Source organism: Gopherus flavomarginatus, chromosome 11, assembly GCF_025201925.1.
Source record: "Gopherus flavomarginatus isolate rGopFla2 chromosome 11, rGopFla2.mat.asm, whole genome shotgun sequence".
Lineage (NCBI taxonomy): Eukaryota > Metazoa > Chordata > Testudines > Testudinidae > Gopherus > Gopherus flavomarginatus.
Genome location: NC_066627.1, coordinates 25,622,487 through 25,647,280, shown reverse-complemented (window position 1 = coordinate 25,647,280; position 24,794 = coordinate 25,622,487). Strand labels below are relative to the sequence as shown.

Here is a 24,794-nt window from a genome sequence, read left to right as displayed (position 1 = left end):
CAGCATGTGCCCCCTGGACAGAAAGAGACTATCAAGGCTTCAGCATGAAAGGTGTGCCGTTCCTAGGGACAGCAAGAGCTCAAAGCACTTACTGTTACAGCCACCAAACTACAGTTGCAAATCTTTGAACTAGCCTCCACTACAATCCATTTGCTGATATTGCCTTTTCCAGCCTCACAGCTGGGTCTATGGCATTCCCTGTTTTACTGCTGGCATAACAGCAAACGAGCGTGCGCGCATCATCAGCATAAGAATTAAGATGCCCACCCATTGCATAAACATAACCTCCCTCCTGATTTAGCAGCCAAATGGTGAAGATAGACATGCAGTTCAGCAGAAGCAGCACATTTAACTTAAGGAAACCCAGTTATTACCAAGCAGGATTGAGGCAAAGCACGCTGGCAGAAAACAGTCTCTGTTTTAATAAGACTGCAAGTGTGCTAAAACAGAGCCTTTTGTTGCCCTCTAGTCACTGAAGAGCTGCAGGCAGGTTGCGGGGATTGACATGAATCCCACAGAGCTGGCTTTTGGCCTACATGAAAAAAATCTCAGATCTCTCCCTCTCTCTTTTTTTTTTTTTAAAGGAAGTTTCTAGCCCTCGAATCAAATTCTGCACAAGGTTGAACCAGTGTAATTCGGGGGTAACATCAATGAAGTTGATGGAGTTACTGCAGAGACACCCAGGTATAGCTGAAAGCAGAATTCAGCTCCTTTTCTTTGCAACGTTAATTTGAAAACATAAACCAAATTGCTAGGGCTCCAGGGTGAAATCAGCAGGCCTCCATGTCAGCAGCTGGAGTGTGGAGGGGCGCTACCATTCCCCCCAAACACATGTGCTTATTAGAGTGTTGCCAGCTCTCACCATTTTCTGACACCTCATAATATTTCTTGTGTTTTCTAAAGTCCCAGCTCCTGGAGTCTAGTGATTATGTGAGAATCTCAACTTTCATTTTTACAAAAGGAAATTTCTAGCCCTCCCAGTTGCAGAGGAAAGCTTGAAAAATATGATCCTGGAGCACCCCAAAAGTTCAGCCACAAAAAGGCAAAGGAAAAAAACCCCAAAATGTATTATTTTACACTAATATCATGATTTTGTCTTATTGATGCATTTTCAGCACTTGGTGGTTAGCAATGCTGGGGATTGGGGCAGATGAGAACTGGTTGCACTTGGGATAAGAAGAAAGTGGCAAAACATTATGGAATGAAGTGCTGGTGGGGAGAAGGTGGAATTGATGATGGATTTTGGGAGGAGGGAAGTGTACAGAAGTTTCAGATACTATGATAATGGGCTCAGTATAAAACCTGGATAGATAGATCAAACTGATGGGACTATTTGCAATGGAGAGCGAATTCTTCAAGCTTTTTGCAAAGTGAGCTGCTTCCTGATAATGTGGGCAATAAAATTTTCCCATCGTGCATCACAGTTCTAGGGCTAGAGTGGCCACATCTGGGGTGAGGGTGGGGCACACTAGGGACTCTGGGACATGGTTACTTTAACCTGGGTCCGCACACTGCACACCACAATGAATTACTACCCTCCACTGCACTGCCTCAGCTGCTATTGCTACTGAATAGAAGCACAGATCCAAAGATCCAGTCATTCTCAAGTCCAACCCTGTGCCTACTGAGCAGGAAATAAGCAGGCAAATAGCCCCACTCACTCCTATCCCCCAGGACCCAAGCTCTAGGATCAGGGATACAAAGCCTGCATAAGGATGCAAGGTGTGGGGTAAGAGGAGTTCTTATTCCTCCTTAATTTCCTATATGGGGACATAATCCAAATTACAACCCAATTTTACAGATTCTAGTCAATCGATGCTGAATGCCAGGCCAGTGTAGAGATTCCTCTACCTTGTGCTGGGGATGAACTGGTCCTGGCTGGCCCCAGGCTTAGGGAGGTGTAAAAGTGGCTTAAAGCAGGGTGTAGCTTGACATGAGAATTGGGGCCACATCTCAAGAACCCAAGTGATGAAGAAGGGAATAAACTACTACAGTTATTCTGACCCAAAACGAGGGTCATGTGACCTACCACAAGTTTGCAAAATGATGCAAGGGACTGAGATAGTTAGTGGACACAAATATTTAAACTGTCGCTGGATTCAAGAAGCAGTAGGCAATCTGAAGTTCAAGAGCAACTAGAATTAAAAAGCGGAATTGACGCACGCCTACTGTATTTCACGCAGCGAGTAATAAACATGGAAGAGAGAAGTTGTGGGCAAAGTGTGCAGGTGAGTTCGAGAGGCAGATTTGTTTCAGCAGAAGGAAGGGATTGAGGGACATGAAGAAAAGGCAGGAAAATAGGATAAAAATAAACAGAGGGAAAGTGGGCGTATTGAGTTTACAGGACTTTTCATGTTCCTAAAACTTCTTAGGCTTTTACTACTTTACCTGTGAAATCATGATTGGTTGTCATGGAAATTACCGTAACAGTGGCACACATACAGGACTGTGACTTCACTGCAGTTATAAAGAATCAGCAAGGGAGAGAACGGGCTGTTTGAGAAGTGGCTTGGCCCTGATGTAATTAGGACGTGGTTGTGACAATAGTGTTAGAGACAGGATTCATATGGTCATGATCCGTTTAGGCAGCACCTCCTCCAACAGGTGGTGTGGGGTCTTTAACCTAAGCTATGCCTGCACCTGGAGCTGGGGGTGTGATTCCCAGCTCACGGAGACATACTCACACGGGCTCTCAAGAGTAGCGCAGGTAGTGGCAGCATGGGTCAGCCACCACAAGTGCAAACCTACCTGCATCCCGTGACTATGCACTTGCAGCACTATCCCAATGAAAGCTTTGCTTTCTATAAGCCGGTATTGCAATGTGGAGCCCCTTGCTACCAACACAGAAGCTAGTGTTTCTACTACACAAACATCACTTCACTGCGTTCACCATGCTGAGGTTCTAGAAACAGCTGCCAAGGGCCTTCTCAAGCGTGAGAACAGTTTCAAGAGAACGAGGTCCCCCTATTCACCCCCACCCTTTAGAGTGCCACTCTGTTCTGGGAAGGGACTCTGTAAAAATAGCACCTCCTTACTCAAAAGTAGAACTGGTTAGAAAACAGGCAAAAAAATATCCTAAAAACTATTTTCCATTTGTTGATGAAATTTTGTTTTGAATGAATCGTTCTGATCACCAACCTAATAGGCTCCTGCTAGCTGTTATAAGCAGGTGCAATTTGGAGCAGCAGCCTTAAGATGTGCTAAGTTGTGTTTGGGGCAGGAGGGGGCTAACCAGCCCCTAACAGGCCCAAGAGAAGGGGAAAGGGAAAGAACAATGGCAGAAAGCTGCCAGTGCCCCTACGGCACCAAGCACTTCCAGGGCACCTGAGGACATGTACCAGTGGTGCAACTTAGCAGGTATGGTCAGATACGCTGCACCAGAAAGAAATTTTCAGAACCACAGGGCTCTGCTGGGAACTGGAGCGGCGAAAGGAGGAGAATGTGGGGACACCTGCATCTCCTTCGGAACAGCTGTGTTGCCCCCCAGCCCTGCCCTCAGCCCTTCCACGCAGCTGCGTCTCCTGTCTGGGGTCTGTACAGCTCCACTGGAGGACAGGGCTGGAGGTAGTACAGCCGTGCCTGGGGGCGGGGCTGGGGGCAGTACAGCCATGCCAGAGGACTGGGCTGGGGGCAGTACAGCTGTGCCAGAGGAGCTGCTGGTGTGAGGCTGCCCGGTGGCCGCACATTCTGCTCCTTTCGCCACTGAAGTTCCTGGAACAGCCCTGCAGTTCAGAAATAGGTATCTGGTGCAGCGGGAGGACAGATTTCCCCCTCCCCTCCCCAGGTAACGTGGGATGGGGAGGGGACGCGGAGAGTGCGGGGTCTCCCGGCAGGGAGTGGGGCAGAGAGGACTCATGTTGGGGGGGGTCACATGGGGAGATCACATTTCCCCCCTTTGTGTCTCTCCCATGAGTCGCCTGTACATACTGGTAAGAATTAACATCTACTTGCACCACTGACATGTACCAAAACTCCAAAGCACCACCTAGTTACAAACTGTGACCCACACCCACTTCACACATTACTGTGGTCTCTCTAGTGGTGGCTGGGTCACATGTAGCTGTTGATAAGCCTGCTACAGACTTGATTAACAGCGCTAGAACTATTAGTTCAGGCTTTAAGATCTAAAGGTTCCAGGTTCAACCCCTGCTGCTAACAATGCACCCGGAGCACAGCAGTTCAACGGATGGACAGTATGCAAATATTTGTAAGTAACTGTAATATCAGAACAAGGACAAAAAAAGGAAACAAACACTTTGCACACTCACAAACAACTGTTGACACATACACAGAGGGAAGATGGGCACCTAGCTACCTGCCTAGCATGAGGAAATGGAGGTTTCTGCAGGTTCAAAAGTGGCAAGTGTCTGTTTTCCTAACACAATTAGCAGCACACCAAAGTGGACACACAAAAGAGGAAACTATAGCTGAAATGTGTTCCCTTGTATTTCATGGAGCATGATTCACTATACAGAAAGGATACTCTTATGGTTAAAGCACAAGACTAGGTCTTATGAAACTTGGGTTCCTGGCTCTGCCACAGACCTCCTGTGTGACCTTGGCCAAGTCACTTATCTTGGTATCTCACTTCCCTGTCTGTATAATGACACTTATTTTCTCCCACCCTTTACCTATTGTCTTGTTTATTTAGGCTGTATGCTGTTTGCTGAAGGTACTCGTGTGTGTCTGTATACAGGGGAGGCATGTGAATGCCCCCTTTGGGAAGGCTAGCCCCCTGGCCCTGCCCCTTCCATCTGAGGCCCCTCTCCAACCCCCCTCACCCTCCGGAGCCCTGAGCCCGCACCCAGCCCCGCTGCAGCAGGAGGAGCCCTGGCCAAACTGCCCCAACTCCTGATCACCAGTTGGCCTGCCTGACCTCTGGGCTGCGGCTGGCCAGCTGGCCCCAAGCCACCCCCTGGCCCGAGCCACACCTGGCTGCCAGCCAGCCAAAGCAGCCAAGCCCCAGCTCCGGGCCATCAGCCCAAGCGGAGCCCCCGCTGGCTTCTGGGGAAGAGGAGGAGTCAGGGCGGAGCCTCGGGCCAGGCCGTGGTCACAGCCTGGATTAGGGGAGGCTTATCCTATCCTGGCCTATGATACCCACCACTCATGTTTGTATAGTTCCTAACAATGGAGCCCTGGCTCAGCTTGGGCCTTTCAGTGCAATTATACTACTACGTTATTTGCAGTACTGTTAGCACAGGGCCAGATTTTCAAGAGCTCTGCACTCTCAGTTGGAGCCATATTTTCAAAAATGCTCAGTCCCCAGCAGTGCTCACTGCGACATTTGTGGCTCAATTTTCTACAGCTACGATCACTGAGGGTGCTGAGTTCTTCTGAAAACCTGCCTCTAGGACCTCAGCAATTATGTGCTCCCTTATTCCTAGATCCGTGGTTTAAAAGAAGAACATTAACTCCAAATATTTGTAATAATCCAAGTTGCTTTCCAAACCAGATTAAAGGATGCGTCAGAAGTATTCATGATTAGGAGTCCTGATGAATAAACAAGACAATGCAAAATCCTTATTCTCCTCTAAACTTTGAGGCTATTAGCAGCAGCTGAACCTGGCATTATCCCATCATCTTCAATCTAACTCTGAATTTACATAAAAGTAATAAAGTCGTTGCTGAGCCGCAGGAAGGCTCAAGAAGGCTGAATTCTCTTGAAGTGCTAACTTCATCCAAGTCATTCTCAAAGGGTGCCTATTGCTACAAAAATATTCATCTTGCCTTGTTTTGATCAAACCAGACAGTCATTGCAGTTCTGGTATGTAAATGCAGGGTAGGGAATGCAGCATTTATATATTTTTATTCCCAGAAAATAAGGATTTTACGCCCTGTGTTTAGCATCAAGCCAGAATAAAACTGAAAAATGTCTTAGCTTCTCTGTTTGCTTTGCAACAGGAATCAGTGGAAAGTCTCCCGCCTGAGAGCCCTGGGGCCTGAAGTCTTCTGCTTATGTACAGATCAGGGACAACAGGAGGGTAACCTTAAATCTTAGGGCTTTCTACTTCTGCCCATCACCAGAGTATGTGAACACCCTCTGCATCAAAATCAATAGCAATAGTCAGGTCCTTACTGGACTTCAAGGAGACACTGGCACCCCTCCCTTTTGGGGGTCAAAATTCTGGTTGGGTTAAGGTTTGGGGAGGTGTTGTATTAATTTTTTTTTTTTTTGGTAGAGGTTTGGGGTAGGAGGTGTCAGTGCCAGGCAGTGTCCTGCCAATGTGCGCTGACCCAAACCTCAAGGGACCACCTACCTGACAGAGGGAAAGCTAGTCTCCATGCTTATTCAGTTCATTGGCCTCTCTGCTGAGTCTGTCAAAAGACAGCAATTCTGAGGATTCCTCTAATGGGGACACCCGTCTACCAAGAATTAGCCATGCATTTACCTATTACCTTTCGAGTATAGTGGGACCAGCAGAGGGGCTCATGCTGGAGTTCTTTCAACACAGGAGGATAGACGCGAGGTTGCAGCCAGAGGGGTGTTCTGTTCTTTATTCCCATTACTGTGGTGTCCAAGCCCCTCCATGGAAGCCCGGAACTCACTTCCCCCTTGACCTGCCAGAAGCCAGGGCCAACAAAGCCATCTAAAGTGTTCGGCTCCTGAACCTACACATAGCTTGATTTTCAAGAGTGCTGACCATCGGCCAGATCCCACCAAAGCCACGTTATCCTATTGAAGTCATTGGCAGCTGCTGACTGCTGAGAACATAGGAAACTCATGCCACTTACATAAATGCCTAAACATAGATGTAGAAGCCTGTCAGCCCCCCGTTTCAAAAATCTGGACATGGATGTATTAACCCTTTGGGCACACAGCGAAGCCTATCTTTCTTCCCAGGTGTTTGCAGAAGGGACAGGTAGGGGAAAAGGAGCAGGTGCAGCCATGCCGTCATTACAAATGATTTTTTGGATGGTTTTGGAGGGCAGCTGATTTTAGTAAAAGTACTCACTGCATGGGACGGTACCCATTAATATGCTTATACATCAAAGTGAGTGAATATATAGGTCGAGGTATTTCCATAACAGCTGTTCACATACAACAGGTCAACAGCTGGTCATGACTTCAGGCAGCACCGGCAACCCAAAATGTTTCAAAATCTTGGGAACTCACGAGATTTGCTTAAGAATCATGAGATTTTAAACACAAAATAAACTCTGGGTTCTTTTTAGTTTTGTTCCTGAGCCTTTAGGCTGCACTTGGGTCATAATCCCAAGCTTTTCTCCACAACTATGCAGCTAGAAACTTCTATTTCTTTAAATGAAAGAAGAAAGATTCTCACATCAACACGACGTCAGAAGCTCAGGCTTGAAGAAGGCCCCTAACGTCATGAAAATCAGCAACAGTGGCATGGGTCACTAATGACATGAGCTGGATCAAACTGTTGACCTAGAAGTAAACAGCTCCCTAGGCCGCTACTAATCCCTTCGCCTCGTCTTTCATCCCAACCAACCTTACCTTGGAGTGGTGCCCTCTGCAGGAGCCATACACCACAGGCCTGGATCCAACACCCACTGAAGCAATGAGCATCTTTCAATTGAGTTTAGATAGTATTAGGGCAAATGGGGTGTTCTGACTTCACCTTGTACTCACTTTTGCTACCAGTAAGACCAAACCAGAGGCCCAGGAATGGATCAATGAACACAACAGTAGGACAAAGCGGGCTTTACATTTACATATATAAACCGATGAAGAATCACAAGCTCCACCAATTGAAATAAAGGCCTTTTATAAAGAGAAAAGAAAGGCAAAAGCATCTGTTAGAAGCAACCCAGAACCCTTTTGTATTTTGCATTGAAAAACTAATCTAATATGACATTGCATCAAACCCTGGTACACAGCTCAGATAAATCTTTCATCAATAAAGCTCATTGTCACAACCTGAAGCACATGGCAATACCAATGCAGTTCAGCTGCACGCGCTTCTGCTTTAGGGCTCTGTCCTTAAAAACATTCCTTATGGAATTAGCATGCTAATTCCATGATTTTCTTTCCTTCTCCGCACAGAGGAAAGGCTGTCAAGTTTTGTCTTCATAAAGAAACTAACACACATCTGACCTACATAGAGTGTACAGACATGAGTGGCCCTTCATAGCACTGCATAGATGTGTGCGCACAAAAGTTAAATGCTGCCTACCCGCCTGTTGGAAGTGGGTCAACAGATGTACATTACCTTTATGAACCCTTAAGTGAAAGCCAACCTGAGAGTCTATCCCACTGCATTCCTGACCTTTTTGTTTGCTTCTCACATTCTCACTCCATTTGCATAAATATCTGGAGTGGAGCTTTTATTCCTTTATATACAAATATTCATGTGCAAATGACACATTCAGAAGTGAGCACATTTGCATTGCTTAGGCACCATAGTGGACTCAGTTATGGTGTCAGAATGGAACAAGAGCAAATGGATAGTGAAGTCTGTGCTACAGCCAATGCACCTGATCTCTCTCTCTCCCCCCCTTCAGTCAGGTAGGAACCCAGCTATTTTTAGATCCACTTGTATAGCTGAACAAAATGCTCTTCTCCAAAATAAAAATGAAGAGGTTTTGAATGTACTAAAACATTCCTAGGCCTGCACATCTCCCAAGTCTCTGTCCTTAAAGTGCACCATTTCTCCTTGAGATTCAACCTGTTCTGTCACTGTTCCTGTTTCTAAGGGCTTCGTCATCCAGTCAGGGAAAAGGAAGCATATTATGTGACTTCGGTGGCCAATCATAGGTTGACTACCAAATTCTGAACAACAGAGTAATCTAGGCTGACCAGATCGCAAGTGTCAAAAATCGGGACAGGAGGTGGTGGTGGTGGTGGTGAATAGGTGCCTATGTGAGAAAAAGACCCAAAAATCAGGTCTGTCCCTATAAAAATCAGGGCATCTGGTCACCCTAGAGTAATCTACAGTGCCAAAAGAGAACCAACAGGCCCAAAACCTTTTAGTTAAAGCTATTTGTACAATTCAGAATAATGAACAAGTGAGCAAATATCAGGAACGTGAAAAGAACAAGGAATGAATTGTTCACTGTTCTAGAGATTATGCAAACAACTATTTATGTTACAGTAACACCTAAAGGCCCCAGATAAGTTAAGGGCCTACGGTGCTCAGCACTGTACAAAACACATAGTAAGAGACAGTCCAAGCCCCAGAGATCTTATAAGCTAAATAGACAAAACGTAGCAGGGGAAAATGAGGCACAGTGAGGTGAAATGACTTGCCTCACGTCACACATCAGGTCAGTGGAAGAGCCAGATACAGAACCCAAATCCTCTGAGCCCCAGTTATGTGTCCTACCTACTAGACAACACCGCCACTCTAAATGCAGGGAAATTTTGTACCAGATTTCAGTTGTCAAACAATGGGTTAACTCCTTGGAAACCAAACACCAGCAAAGTAGTGGTATTTGCAAGACTTAAATATGGTAAAACACATTCATCCCAGTGAGACTAAGACATTAACTGTGACAGAGCGAGTCTCTTTCCACCTGGCATCCCCGGCAAAGTACTGGACTTGGAACAGTGGTTTTAGGAACATTTCAAAATATATTTAAAACGTGTGATTGTGTGTACTTCTATTACACGTGAACTGCGTTTGCACACTTTCAAAGCTGATGGAGTCTGGGTCTGATGGGGGTGGGGAGCAGTGCGACCCAGGGTACACAATGGGGCATGAGGAAACGTGGGATTTATTCCTGGCTCTGCTAGGGACCTGCTCTGTGCCTTGAGCAACAGATGTTCCCTCTGTTTCCCCTCCCATTCTTTGGCTATTTGGACTGTAAGCCCTTTGGAGCAGAGATTGTCTGTATATATGCACAGCCCCTAACTACTGCTGCAGTGAAAAGAATAATGATGCGGGTAGCTGACATGGACTTATCCTCACAGAACTAGGGTTCTTATGAAGTACTCCCCCAGGTACCTATGTAAAAGTCCCCTAGCTCTCTTCTCACAGGGTGGGGGAGATAGGACACTGGCTTTCCTTACCAGATAGCTTCACTCTTATCCTTATGTGCAAAAAAGAAAAAAAAATCTAATTGGAAATAAAGGAGGCTTCTCAGGAAGAACAGCAATGCAAACAAGCTAATGAGTGTGCATTCATTGTGTCGGTTTGTTTTCAATCCACTTGCTAGAGAAACTCCCTTTGTTAGTTGCAAGGAGACTTCTGTGCTGGCATAAAAGGAGAGTGAAGCACTGGCACAGGAAAAACAAACATCTGCTTTCTCCATTTCCACACTCGATTGAAACTTATTTAAAAAACAGCATTCAGAAGCAGAGTGCTTTTCTCATTGCAGTCAGCGACAGAGGGCGTCTCTCCATCACTGTTCATTTGTTCACATGGAGACAGCTTACTTGATAGAGGCTTCTAACAACATCCCAGTGTATCAAAGTGTTGAAAATCTTCCGCAGGCATTTTCTTAAGTGACATTTATTCATAGGACAATTTTACCATATATACACACACCACCACATTTGCTGCAATCACTCAAATTTCCCTATTCGCATCACTGACCCAGCAAAATTTCAGATTTGTGGAGCCACTTGCTAAACCCAGAAGAATATTCCTCCTCATTCCCTGCCCTAAGTTGCTGTGTAATGTTGCGTGCATAACTGAGTTTGGCCCCACGGCGGGCTGTGTTCTTGGCAATGCACATAGGAATCTGTTTGGATGCATAGTTTGTTCAACCCTTCATGAGCCTGCTAGATGAGGAGCATTGTGTAAATACCAGATGTTATCCCATCATAACAGTAGGAAGGATGGCCTAGTTGTTAAGACTCCAGACTAGAATGCATGGATTCAAATCCTTGGTTACCCATAGGCTTCCTGGGGGACCACGGGTAAGTCACTTAACCCACTAAGGGTATGTCAACACAGCAAAGAAAAACCGGCAGCAGGCCCAGGCCTGCTGATTCAGGCTTACATTGCTTAGGCTGCAGGGTTGTTTCACTGCAGCATAGGCATCCGGGCTTGGGCTGGAACCCGAGCTCTGGGACCCTTCCACCTCACAGGGTCCTAGAGCCTTGGCTTCAAACTCAGCCCAGGCGACATTAACATAACAGTGAAACAGTCCAATAGCTCAAGCCTCAAGTCAGCTGGCGCAGGCCAGCCACAAGTGTCTAGTTACTGTGTAGAAATACCCCTAATGCAGGGGTCGGCAACCTGTGGCATGCGAGCCGATTTTTACTGGCACACTGCTGCCAGCCAGGGTCCTGGCCGCTGGCCCCACTCAGCCCACTGACTGCCTGGGTGAATGGAACTCCTGGCTGGCAGCAGGCTGAATGGGGGCAGTGGCCAGGACCCCAGCTCACAGGAGGCCAGGCGGCTGGAACCCCAGATCAGCAGCGACATGAGCGGGGCTGGCGGCTGGTATCCTAGGCTGGCAGCAGGCTGAGTGGGGTCGATGGCTGGAACCTTGGCTGGCAAGGGGCCGGCGGCTGGAACCCCAGACCTTCAGCAACCAGTCCCGGCCACTGGCCTGACTCAGCCTGTTGCCGGCCTGGGATACCATCCACTGGCCCTGCTCACTTCACTGCTGGTCTGAGGTTCCAGCCACCTGGTCCCCTGCCAGCCGAGGTCTGGGCCTCCGGTCCTGCTCAGCCCTCCTGCTGGCCTGGGGTACCAGCAGCCAGCCCAGGGCTCTGCTCCTGGCTTGGTCCCAGCGCTCTGCAGCCCTTATAAAAATTTTTAGCTTAAAAACTTGAAAAAACTTTAAAAAAGAACAACTTTGTTTGTATATTATAGTAATCGTTAAAACATGTATAATGTTAATAAACACATGTTTGATTAAACAAAGTAGTTGTACTTATGTGCCTGTGCTTAATTTGTGTTTTCGATGATTTACCTTCTAAAAAAATCTTGCATGTCTCGCACCCCCAGAAAGGGCATCTAGCACCCCCAGGGTGTGTGCGCACCCCAGGTTAAGAACCACTGCACCAAACTGATAAGATCTGCATTTTAATTTAATTTTAAATTAAGCTTCTTAAACATTTTTAAAACCTTGTTTACTTTACATACAACAACAGTTTAGTTATATAATATAGACTGAAGAGAGAGAGACCTTCTAAAAACATTTAAACGTTTTACCGGCACGCGAAACCTTAAATGAGAGTGAATAAATGAAGACTTGGCACACCACTTCTGAAAGGTTGCCAACCCCTGCCCTAGTGCCTTTGTTTGCCACGTAATAGTTGCCTATGCCCTAGGAGTATAGGCTAAAAATCCATTAATTATGAGGTGATAAGTGCTGTATTTTTTCCTTAAATATTAGCAGCTTGTTAGACAGACCTGCTAGAGTGACACAAAGCTGGAAATCAGCATTAACAACCGAAAACCTGAATTAGAGAAGGCAACGCAGATAAAGTATGAAATGACAATAAAAGTATAGAAACATTCTTAACATAGCCTTCATTTACCATTCATTTTATTCTCTCCTCCCACTTGCTTGGAGTCCTTCAATTGGGTAATTCCCTGTATATTTTCAGAGGTGCAGTAGCGCTTGTCTCATAAGATCTGGTATTCTGAGACATACTGTAGAGAAACAAGGACTAGCAAGTATCTGAATAATGAAATCAGTGATGCACTGCCTGGTCTGACCATTGCTTAGAAATCACATATCAACTGATGACTATATGCATTCTCTTGCTCTATAGCATTTATTAGGGATTAGAATTAGTGTGTTAGAAAAATATCTGCATACCCAAGGAAGCAGCCAGAAATGAAGTATCAGGTAATGGCTTATTAATGCTTGTTCCAAGTAAGACTGCAGCTTCTGGGCTTTCCTCCCTTGAATTAGCTACGCTCACAGTCTACCTTCAGTATGCTGGAGCAATGCCACTCCACTGGCTTATTCTGTATAATATATGTAGAAATGAGGCCTTGCTGCTATTATATACACAGACGCTAGATAGGGAGTTCTGTTCCCTCTAGGATCATACCCCAGGCCCATCACCATAGCATCACAATGTTCTCAAGTGGGGAAATTGAAGATACAGACGCTGCAAGTCACCTCCACCAGTCATACCGCTATTAAATTGCAGTGCTAACGTTTATTGGTTCTGGGCATCAGACTCCGCTATGGCATTTCTCCCACTGCTAAATGTTACTCAGTGGTGCCCTCATCCTAGTGACAAATGGAAAGGACAAATGTAAGGGGACTGTTGTCCCCTTACTAACACTCAGTGGGGGTGTTTTGGTTGCGTAGCTCCCAGTACCAAAAGAAAGGGGAAGGGTCGATGGGAAATCAGGACCCTGAGACTGACAGTCCCCAGGGAGAGGCCAGTGCTCCAGGTCAGCCTGACAGACAGGGCGGGTAGGCTAATCAAGGAGTCTAGAGGCCAGGGTGAGTCCCGTCCTCAGTGTGAACTGGAATTGCCTGGGTCAGACAGACTGGGTCCGAGCTAAGAAGAAAGCAGGGGCCCAAGTAGAGCTGAGGAGCAGAGCCGGGGCCAGCCAGAAGGGCCAGAAAAACAGCCCAGGGAGCAGGTCAGAGCTGGGAGCAGAGTCACAGAAGCAGCCCACAGAGCTGACCTGTGCTGGGAGCAGAGCTGCCAGAGCCAGGGGGGCCAGAGATGCAGCCCAGAGAGCTGGAGGCAGAGCAGCAGCAGCAGCCGTGCTGAGGCAGAGTGGAGCTGGAGCTGAGACAGAGTGGTGGAGCTGGGACGGGAGCAGTCCGGAGCCGGGCACAGTGAGAAGCTATGGAGAGTGAGGGGGACCCTGGGCAGTGGGTCCAGCTCAGGGTGACACCCCAGACAAGAGGCTCTGCAGGCCAGACTTGGAGGGGGATCATAACCCCGACAGGGCAGGGCAATGCTGGGAAGAAGGGTCCTGCCACCTAAAGCCTGAGGGTGTAAGAGAAGTTCAGTCTGTTCCTCAGGGCTCTATGTTACCCGCTGGATCGATGGGCAGCGATTGATGCAGCAGGGGGTCGATTTATCGCGCCTATAAATCGACCACTGAGCGCTCTCCAATCGACTCCGGTACTCTACCAGGGTGAGAGGCGCAGGCAGAGTCAACGGGAGTGCGTCAGCTGTCGCCTTACCACAGTGAAGACACCACAGTAAGTAGATCTAAGTACATCAACTTCAGCTACATTATTCACATAGCCGAAGTTGTATAACTTTGATCGATTCCCCCCAGTGTAGAGCAGGCCTCACATTCCAGAGACGCTGGTTGTGATGTCCCTGTACCACAGACTGAGGTGATGTGTTTTCCTTTAGCCTTTCCCATTTTTTCTTTTTTTAATTGGTTGCTGTTTAATAAAATTGTATTTGCTTTGAACTGTATGCAATGATCAGTGGGTCAGGCAAGTGTTCAGTACGGAGAGAGCACTCTGGAGTGGGGACCCCCTAGTCTCCCTGGGCCCAGCCTTGTTGGGGTTACCAAGACTCTGCCACACAGGAGAGTGGAAGGGGAGCCCTCGAGGTCAGGCAGGCCTGTGGGTAAAGGGAGTGGGAGCAAGGACTCAGATCCTTTCACTAGCCCACTTTACCGGGGTAGTGTATAAACCAGGAAAGTTCTCCACAATAGCAGGACCATTCCCCCACTTGCACGAAGGCTCATCTGTTGCAATATGGGAAAAGCAAGCCCTTTGGAGATGGGACCCGGTGCAGTGGCTCAAGCACTCGGAGTTTGCTTTTTTTATCATCATGAAAACAAATGGCACTTTGGTGCCTCATTTCTTTGTTTTCCTCATACCCCTGCTTGCCTTTGGGCCTGTCCGCAAAACCTGGCTGTGTAAAGAAAGCATTGCTTGAAACCCTCCTCAGGGCCCTCCAAACAGCAGGAGTGGAGGCTACCCCTGATTTATGCTTCAGATCAAAGAGCTCTGCCACCTGTGAGTACACAGGGCCAGTTCATTTTGGAAAAGAGGTAATTTAAGGTCCATTTTGTAACATTTGCTGACAGAACAAAGAGGAAGGACCATAAGAGATGATCAGTGCTTAGCCCTGTCTTCAAAGTGATTGGATAAGCTGCAGAAAATAAACAACTAATCAGGGCCCAGGAGCCTGGATAAAAGCTGACAGAGGAATTGCATTTTTTCCTAAGCAAATATTACCCAGCTAATGGCTGGGCTCAGTAAGGTCCCAGTTCTTTAAGGAGAAGCAACAGTTCACTCACCCTCATGCCTGTCAGGCAAGACACCAGATTTAATATCTTTTGTGGAACTATCGTAATGAAAAGCTTATAAACCTTCTGTCCCCCCAAAACATTGGGGGCAGTACTGTTTCCAGAAGAAAATAAGCTACAGTTTGTTAATAAATATATCCTATGGAAAGATATTTACACCACATTAAAAATATTGGAGAACATTTTCTTTTGCTTCATGATGAGAACCTTCCATTCCCATATAAGATGTTCATGTGTTTTTGATGTTGTACAGTTGAATATTCAATTCATACTGAACTCTTTTGGTGAATTCTTTCTATCACACACCTCTCTGCTGTTTCTTGCATTCAGTTAATACAAAAAGAGAATTACATGAGGTAAATGGGGGTTCCTGCTGTATAAGTTGATCAGAGGGCCTTTTTCAACGATAACTGAAAAAGCAGCAGCTCCAGGGTTTAGGACAATGAACCTCCATAAGAACTAACAGGGCTCCATATGGGCAGAAGAGTCTGCTCCTGGATGGCTCTTGGCAGGATCAGACTCTTGGCCTCGATTACAGGTGCTGGCAGTATTCACCCCAGCTAACTTTTAGAGGGGACCATATGTGCTAGCAAAACCATCAAGGCCCACTTGTGCAATAGTGCTACTCGTGTCAGTAAGGCTCACCAACATGAGTAAGGGATGCACAGTCAGGTCCTAAATTCTAGCAAGATCCATGGTCAAATCAAGTTTAACTATGAGCTATTACAGAGGAACCAAACAGAAGCTTCTTCAAACTGGAGTTTTTGCATGGATCACAGCAGCTGTGTGTTTCTTTTTTAGCACACGCCCTGCCACAATCCAATAGCCACAAGCACATACTCCTTTGTAACCAAACAACCTCATACAGACACAGTGACACCTGTCTGACACAGCCCATCTGATGCTGGCCTCCAGCAGTGACATTAGCATTCAGGCTAAGCAGCATTGGCAGTTCCGGAATATCATTCTAGGAGGGACTGCTAAGCTTCCCACCCATCCTATGCCAACACCAAAAACCCCACCATTTCTGAAACATCTCCATTGTGCTTCAGTACGTCCTGGTTAGGAACAAATTCACTTCCCTCAGAGGCTTCCATCAGGTGGCACTCCTTCCTAATTAGCTCTTGCCTCGGTCACCCCCATCTTCATATCCTCTTACCTGGGCTGTTCTAATTAGGTCTACCTTGAAGGCTGGCAAGTCCACGCTAAGTGAAGGAGCAGACAGGAGTGCATCAAACCCCAGGTGAAAGCCAAGGAACTGGTTGCTGTCTATACAGCTCTATGATTGAGCTTCTCTGGAACATGAGAACTTGACACGTGAAGGGAACACCTGGCAGAGCTTTGTCAGTCCTGGGTCCACAACTCTGGAATTCACTCCCTGTGGAAATATAACAGAGTGCAGAACTAGAAGGAGATGGAGATGAACTTTTCTGTCCAGACCCTTCCAAATCTTGCTTTCCCAAAGGGCTAGCAAACCTGAAGTCAGCAGGCAAGCCTGGGATTTGGGCTTCTCTTAGATCGTGAATGTCTCATCTTAAGTCTTGTAAAGCATCCATGTACCAGGGCATCTAGTAACAACAGCTTCTGCCCACACTCCTCCATGCTAGAAGACATGGGCCTGCCTCCAAGGAACTGGTTATGTAATCAACTCTTCTAAAAAAGAAAAAACCCAAATTCTGACTGTATATGTCTGGCTTCCTATATGGGTGCCCATCACTGTTGCATGTATGGACACTGAAATTTACTTTCTGGTAGAAGATTTTACTATTCACCCTCATGTCCACGTTTAATTCTTTTACTGAAAGGCAGGACTCCACTTGGAAGGATATGATGCATCTCTCCTTAATATACAAAGCGGCACATCATAAAGGCTGGGCCTAGCTAGTGTTTGGGGTTTGATAGTGGAGGAGCTGGAGCTGAACTTGCTAGAACCCTCACCCTTGTTCATTTATCCTTCTTATAGCTCCCTGTAGTAGCAATCTGAGACACATACACTGTTACCTTGCCATAGTGGAGTAGAGAGCCCAAGCTGTCTGCTGGGGAAAGCATCTGAATGATGAAGCAGCACCCCTGTCAGTTTCTAATCTCCTGTGGTAGCAGCATATGCTGAGTTGATGTTGCAGATTTCAATAAGAGACTATTCGTATTAGGCAGGGAGAAACAGACATAGCCCAAAGGTCCCCAGGCCATTTAACTTGCTCCTGATTTCTAAAAAACAAATGCCATTCACTTTCTTTCAATTTAAAAGAGATCTTTTTTCCAAGAAAAGAAGGCAACTCGTGCAATGTCTCTAGTAAACCCTTCCAAAGGAGAAGAACAGAACAGATGTACTTGAGGAACAAGGAAGGTGTTTGTGGCACTGGGGAAACTGGGTTCTAAACCCTAGTTTCAGGGTAGGAGCGGAGAGCTACAGTATCTGGCCCAAAGCGAAACCAGTCCTGCTCCCTGTAACGTCAATACCAGAACTCCCAGTGACTGCCATAGGAGGCAAGACTCAGGGCCCCCAGAGGATTCAGGGGGCCTGGGGCAAAGCAATTTCAGGAGCCCCTTCCATAAGAAAAAGTTGCAATACTATAGAATATTATATTCTTGTGGGGGCCCCTGCAGGGCCCAGGGCCTGGGACAAACTGCCCCACTTGCCCCCTCACCGCCCGGGCATCCCTGGCAAGACTGAATCCAGTATGCTTTAGCATTTCTCCCTTGTGGGAGAGAGGAGAAATAGTCTCCTTTTCAGGCCATTAGCCAGTTTATGACTCTTACAAAGCGTGGCTTGGAAATGGTTCTGGCCTGTGCTTTTCAAGAAAAAGAAGAGACAAGTCCTTCTGAGTGGAAATAGGAGCTGCAGAAATTCATTTGATCCCTGTGCAGACAGACATGTCCAATACAAAGATTTTGGACTGAAAGACACAAGTGTCCTGATAAGATCAGTAATGAAAATGATTGTTATTTTGAGTCGAAGTGACAGAGTTGGAGGCTGAGCCTACTCTGTCTGTGTAACTCTTGTTTGGTTCAAATATGACTCGTGTGCTGCCCTGAACAGGTTGTTCTACTAATTAGCATCCTCTGTCTGTTCAAGCAGGACTGTTTATAGTGAAAAATATATATACACAGTTAAGGAGGAGCTGCCTTGGAGAATGAGTTTGTTTTAGAATTTGACCTCTGCAGCATTATAACCGCCTTAATAATTTCACTAATGAGGTGGCTTTGTATGTATGCTCCTTTAAAGCTATCACAACCTAGCTAATGTTATCTGGAGAATGAGTTTTTGGGCTCTCTGAAGCAGCAACCTGTCCTCAGCTTTTGCCTCATTATTAAAATGGAAAGTTCTCTCTGATACTCCTAGTACTTGACTTTTCTTGAAAACACAGATAATTTCTCTCATCCATTGTTAAAATCCTACAGAACTCAGATGCAGCTTTATAGACTTTGTCTACATGGTCTAGTCACCAGCCCCAGGGCCTGACCCGATGGAAGTCAATAGAAAGATTCCCGTTCAGATCTGTGGCCTCTGGATCCTGCTCACTGACTAACAGAAACAGGATACTAATGATGACTGGCTTAGGCTGGATGGATCAGATGAAGATATAAGAAAGGTTCATGAATTTCTAAAAATGTTGAAGGGCTCTTTATAATTGACACAAATGTTTCTCATTTGTAGAGAAACAGAGGGTTACCTAGAATGTGCACAGTAAACAGTCCTCCTTTGTCCTACTTCATATCATCTTAATCCTTTGCTTGAAGATCTCAGTTCCTGATCCTAAGAGGTAGCCCCCACTTGTAAAACCATAAACTTATGCTCACTTGTTAAATCTGTAGAATGCCAGAAAGTTGCTCTTAAATCAGTCTCTGCACTCATGTCACCTCAATCCCATCTTCTGTAAAGTATGCATAGTTACATTTACATCAGCGATGCAGCTACCAGAAATCTGACCCTCTAATTCAATATACACCTCTGAGTCAGAGGAACTAGATACTCTCACTCGCCTGAATTCATTAGAAATAAAAACCTGGTACTGGTGGGGGGGAGGAAGAAATAGACAGCTCATGTTGTGCCAAGGAATAGTGCTGCATTCTTGTGCAACAGCAAAATCAACTTAATCACAAATGACAACTTCTGAAAACATTCTTTGGATTCATCCCTTGCATTTTTCTAGGCCAGCTTGAAAACAAAAGCTTTGTCGTCTTCTTAAAATGCTATCGCCTCAGGCATCCTAAAAAAAGTGACATAACTCAGGTCTGAAAAATGCCTATTGGCTTTCAGATTCTCCTAAGAGCCTCTCTTTACTATTCAGTTTGATTCAGACCAGCATGAATTCTACCGATTAACCTTCCGCTATGAATATAGGTCTGAGAAGTATAGATTTAGGATTATATTTTAGCTAGCTCATTAAAACTTTATAGTTATGAGAAAATAGCTTGTTATTCGCCTGAAACATTTCCCTTTTCCCCCTTAGTACGTTTTATGAATTTATAAACCATTTGCTGTGACATTTTATCCTACAGTGCTGTTCAGCTCATTATTTCAGGTTTTTTCCCCCAGCACGTATTACTTGCTAGATATATTCAGTCTTTCCATCCTTACTTCCTAGTTTCAAATCAAACCATGTCTTCAGACTAGCTTTCAATTGAAGCCTGAACCCACAGACACACATTTTAATTCTAAAATAAATTCCTTTTGTGTTTCTCCAAATAACAGAATGCAATCCTGTCCAGGGTAACATATAAGGGAGTGACTTAGCAGGGGAAAGGAAGAGATTCGGATCTCTTTAAATGAAGCTCAGCCATCTCCGATATGCATAACTAACATTTTGGAAAAAAAATCAACAGTAGCTTTAGTGCATCAAGGAGCTGCTGAGATTTTACATCCAGAGGCTTTTCCCTTTGACTGGATATAAAATTCTAGGCCTGAAAGTTCCCGATGTAGCTATCAGTACAGAACACAAATCAAAGAAAGTTCTGCTGCTTTTACTTAATAATTTGGTACACGGATAGCTAAAGAGTCTCCTGGTGTGGAAAATGTTTTATTTTTTGAGGGACTGACTCTTATTTCACACAAGCCAGTCTCAGTTGAAAGACTTAATCCTCCCCTTACAATCTGTAAGTAAAACATTCTTCCAAAAATCACTGCTTATTATCTGCCTTTTCTAAAGAAAGTGGTTCTTAAAAGACACACCTTCTTTGCTTTGCCATTCCCTTAAAATCCATTGACAATGTTATCTTGACAGTCAGAGCCAACATACAGGCAATCTTTCATTGGCACAGCACTGAGAACTAAATGAATACCTGTCTTACTATATTCCATTCATGAAGAAAAATCTCAGGTTCAAACAAGCCTAATTCTGCTTTAAAAAAAAGTCTTAAAAACATATAGGAATAATCGTTGTGACAAGTGATCATTAGAATCTCTTGCAACCTTCCTACTCCAAAGAGCTTTTTTTCTTTTTACACTACTTTGGTGCAACACTGTCTAGATTTTGGTCACACAACATGTGCATTTTAGTCATCTCCCCCCTCCCTCAGGGGAGGAAGAGAAAGCTCAGTTAAAAGATACAAGAAATTCTACATTGCTTAGAAGCTCCTTCCACTGCTGTCTTTAGTCCAATGACATGAAACTTTTTCCCAATTAAAATGAGACCCAAATCATAAGAAACAGCAAAATGAGATGATACAAAAACCCATCTGAACACCCCCAGCCCTTAATCTAAGACAGAGGAAGATGACTTGAGGGATTTAGCTCCTTAGCAAATACAGGTCTGAGCCCCTGTACTGCTCTCTCCTGCTCAGGAGATCACTGTCATGCAGATGTCTCCCATAACAGCTCCCTCCTGGGTACCACACACTGACATAGGCTATTGATTAGCATGCTTATGGCACCTACTCACAAAAGGCAAGTCAATAACAACCTGTTTAATATGACACAGGATGCATCCTGCCTCAGGAGCTGTCAAATGCAGCCTTAAAGCCCTCCACCCTTTAAAGTTCAAAGAGGAGAGCTACCAAGCATGGACAGTCTGCAGGGAAGTGGGAAAGCCTGTTTGAAGCTCAGTGCAATCTTCTCAGAAGTAACTTTAAACCATCTACAGTTCTCACTTTACTGCAAAGGGAAACAAAGACGTGAGAAAGATTCATGTTCATACAGATGAATTTGGTGTCTTAGTTTACAGAAGGTCATCAGACATAGAAGAGATTAGAGGTGGGAATATCTTTATAAATAGGCATAGTTTCTCTCTAATCTGGTTTACTCAACCAGAATCGGAGACCAGCCTCAAACGAAATCCAACACAAACCACCAAGCCGTTGAGAGAGCAATTTTGTATGAAAAGTGGATTTTTGTTTATCGTCGCCAATGGCCATTGAAATTGCCAGTACAGATATAGCAGTGGCAATCTGTCAGCTTCAACTGTTGTATGTTAGGAAACTACTGCTTAAAAAACAACAAACAAACAAACGTTTTAACAATAACAGGTGAAAGATTTATTTCAAGCCCCCATTTGCTACAAAGAAAGCACTTTTGTTCAGGTGTGGTTCAAGCTGACATGGGATTTGATTAGCGCATTCAGAGTCTATTCAGTCAGCACAAAAAATCTTAAATAAGTTCCAACAGGCACAATAGCAATCTTAGCCGCAGAGAGCACAGGGCTTAAATTTTACAAGAGCGATAAATTAATTTGTTATCATTTCACTCACTATTACTTTTCCAAACAGCACCCCTGATTGCAATAATGGATAGAAGTGTTCTTTTGGACATAACAAGCAAATCCAGCATCAAAGATACATGACAAAAAACACACACACACCTGGGTCGATATATTTCCATCAGTATAGCGCTGAGACACAGGGAATGGTATAGCATCCAATCAGAAATGGTTTATTGTTTCCCTCATAGTGGATTAGGTAGAAAAGGTTTTATCCCACACTTTGCTGGTGAAATCTGGGCCCCTTTCAAGTCAATGGGTGCTTTACCATTGACTTCAGTGGGGCCAGGATTTCACACATAGTTTTTGAAACATGAAAGTTTCTCATCCTCCAGCCTACTGCTGTTGATGCCTCTGTCCTCTTTTCCCCTTCCTGTTCTCCCCACATTACTAGACAGGTGAAAAACATTGAGTCAGGACAATACTCCCAAGAAAATCACTTCCAAATAACAGGTTTTTTTTAAAAAAAGGAGAGGAGGGGGAATTCTCATTTCCATCAACACATCCATTTTTTAAAATATCTTCCAAGAAGATTCTATGTATTTTTGCAAGACCCAAAGCTGTAATATCCAAGGGGAAAAAAAGCAGGGGTGTGGAGGACAAAATGTAAAAGTTAAGAAAGAAGAAACCACACACAGCATTCAAACACTGGCACCTGCAACAAGAAAGACAAATGCCTCTGAAAACAGAGCAGAGCTTAAAACAAACCCACTTTCAAAACACAAGGAGCGTATTTTGTTTTTATAAAAGGAAAAATAAGAGGGATCAAAGGAAGGAAAAATTAGTGGGTGCATCAGAAAGCGAGTTTAATTGCAACACCTCACAGGGCAAGTGGCAGAAACAAAGAGACAGAAAGGGTCTGACTGAAAAGAAAAAAAATCGCATAAACCTTTTATTGAAAAGATGTTTTTAAAAATCATGATTAATTCAGTAAAAGAAAAAGCCTGGGGGGAGAGGGGGAAAGCAGCCCAAGAAGAAAGAAGAAAAAAAAATACTCACCAAGCAAGAAAATGTCAGAGGTAAAAATGTCAAAGAAGAAGAAGTGAGCGAGAAAGGGGAGGAGGAAAGAGTGAAAACCAGCCCAGCACACACACACAAAAGCAGCAGCCCTGGCTACTGCCGCCCCTCCGAACCAGCGCCTCTCCTCTACTCTAGGGAGCAGCGAAGTCACTGATAGCAGCAGCGCTGAATCCGACAGCTGAGAGCCCTCCCCGCTGCACATACCATTGCCGGGGCCGGGGAGGGGGAGAAAGGAGCCCCCCAGTCTCCTCTCCCCTGCCCTGCAGAGATGCTGCGGAGCAGCCAGTGGGTGCCTAGCTCTGCTCGGGGCGCGGTTACACTGCTTTAAAAGCTCCCCCCGCCTGGGAGGGTCTGATTGTGCCCAGCATCTGGGAGTGGGGAAGCGTCTCTCCCCCGGACTGCTGATGGAAAAGGCCAGCTCCGAGAGTAGCAAATGGGGGAGAGGGAGGAGGGGTCTGGCAGCTGAAGCTTAGAACTAATCTCTGCTTGATTGTATCCCAGATGTGATCCCCTTCAGGGAGCAATGTAATCACAGTGGGACCTCCTGCTGGACTGCCCTGCACTTGCCGTGGGTGGCAATGTCTGGATCCTTGCAAGAAGGGATTGGCTTGCTCTTCAGAGGAGAGGGCTGGTTAGCAGGGGGGAGCACCCAGCGGGGCAGGCATGCTGCAGGGAAGACGCACAGCTCAGCCCACATAGCCTAGAACTCCTATGGCAGAGAGAAGAGACTCAGTTCCATCCTCTTGTGCATCCTCTTGTGCTGGCCGTAGGGTCTGATCCAGAGAGCCCTTACTCACTTGAGCAGTTCTCCTTACTCAAGGTAGTAGCTCGCCTGAAATGAATGGGACTTCTTGCATGAGCAAGGACCACAGAAATGAGTATGGACTTGCAGGATCAAGCCCATGGTGAACAGACTAAAAGGGGCCCAGTGGTGTGAACTTTACTCACCCAAGTAATTTAGGAAAATAGCAATTGCCAGATTGGCTCAGACTCAGGCTCCATCTCTGACAGGGGCCAGGACCTGTTGTTGCAGAAGAAGGTGTGAGATGTATGAAAAAGCACAATTACAGAGCTGTCTGCCTACTGGGGAAGTTTTTTCTTGTCTCCTCTCAGCTATACCTTGACTTATGACCTGAAGAATGAGGGTTTAAATCTCTTTTATGTTTAAAATTCCCTTGTGTAAAGGAATGGTAGCTGGGCTGGAGGCATGGCAGAATTTGCTTTTGATTTTTGTTATAATTTTGACAGATGATATCTTCGTGTTAAAGCTGTGTTATTTTCATCAGTTTAAATCTTCAGAGTTTTGGGAAATTACAGGAGACAGAATATTATTTAATGGCCATAGATGTTGAGATGCAACAAATTGCGGCTTTGTAACTATTAAAACACAAATGGTCAACATCACGTGGCAAAATATACAAGGTCAATAGCCTTAAAGCAAACTAATAAATCTCAAGCAGCATATTTCTTACTTTATAAATTTCAATTATGATCAACTGAAATATTTTTCATTGGTTTATGTGTATGGTGAAATTGGCATTTACCAATAAAATTGAATCCTTCCAAGCCCAAGTATATGCTATTATTCATAAATAAATAACCCTTTAGCAATCCCTGTTAATCTCTTGGCTTTAGTAATATCCTGTGGAAGAGTGTTCCACAGGTTAAATATGCAACTCTTGGTCCAGTCCTGTAAACCCCTATTCAAGTGAGAAGTCTTATTGAAATAAAAAAGATTAACATTTTTGGCAGAATTGGACTCAGATGGTTGCTTCTTTGGGCCAGGATAGTACAGTGGTGGCTGCTACAGAGAATCCTAAATTAGACAGGAACCACGGGTGAAATCTTGACCCTACTGAAGTTTTGCCACTGATTTCAATAGGTTCAAGATTTCCCACCCCATCTCTTTTGTTTGTGAAGTGTCACCGTCACCTCTGGTGTGTAAATAATACAATATAACAGAGTA

General features: G+C 45.2%; 1 protein-coding gene across 3 annotated transcripts in view; it reads right to left on the bottom strand.

Annotated features, from left to right (window-relative positions):
- RALY (RALY heterogeneous nuclear ribonucleoprotein) overlaps positions 1-23,049 on the bottom strand; it is a 279,764-nt gene extending 256,715 nt beyond the window's left edge. The window contains exon 1 of one of the 3 annotated variants that reach the window (XM_050917460.1): positions 22,808-23,049. The gene's annotated coding sequence lies outside the window, so the exon portion shown is untranslated. The remainder of the gene's footprint in view (positions 1-22,807) is intronic. The other 2 variants (XM_050917461.1, XM_050917462.1) reach the window with 2 other exon arrangements.
- Positions 23,050-24,794: the final 1,745 nt, after the last annotated feature.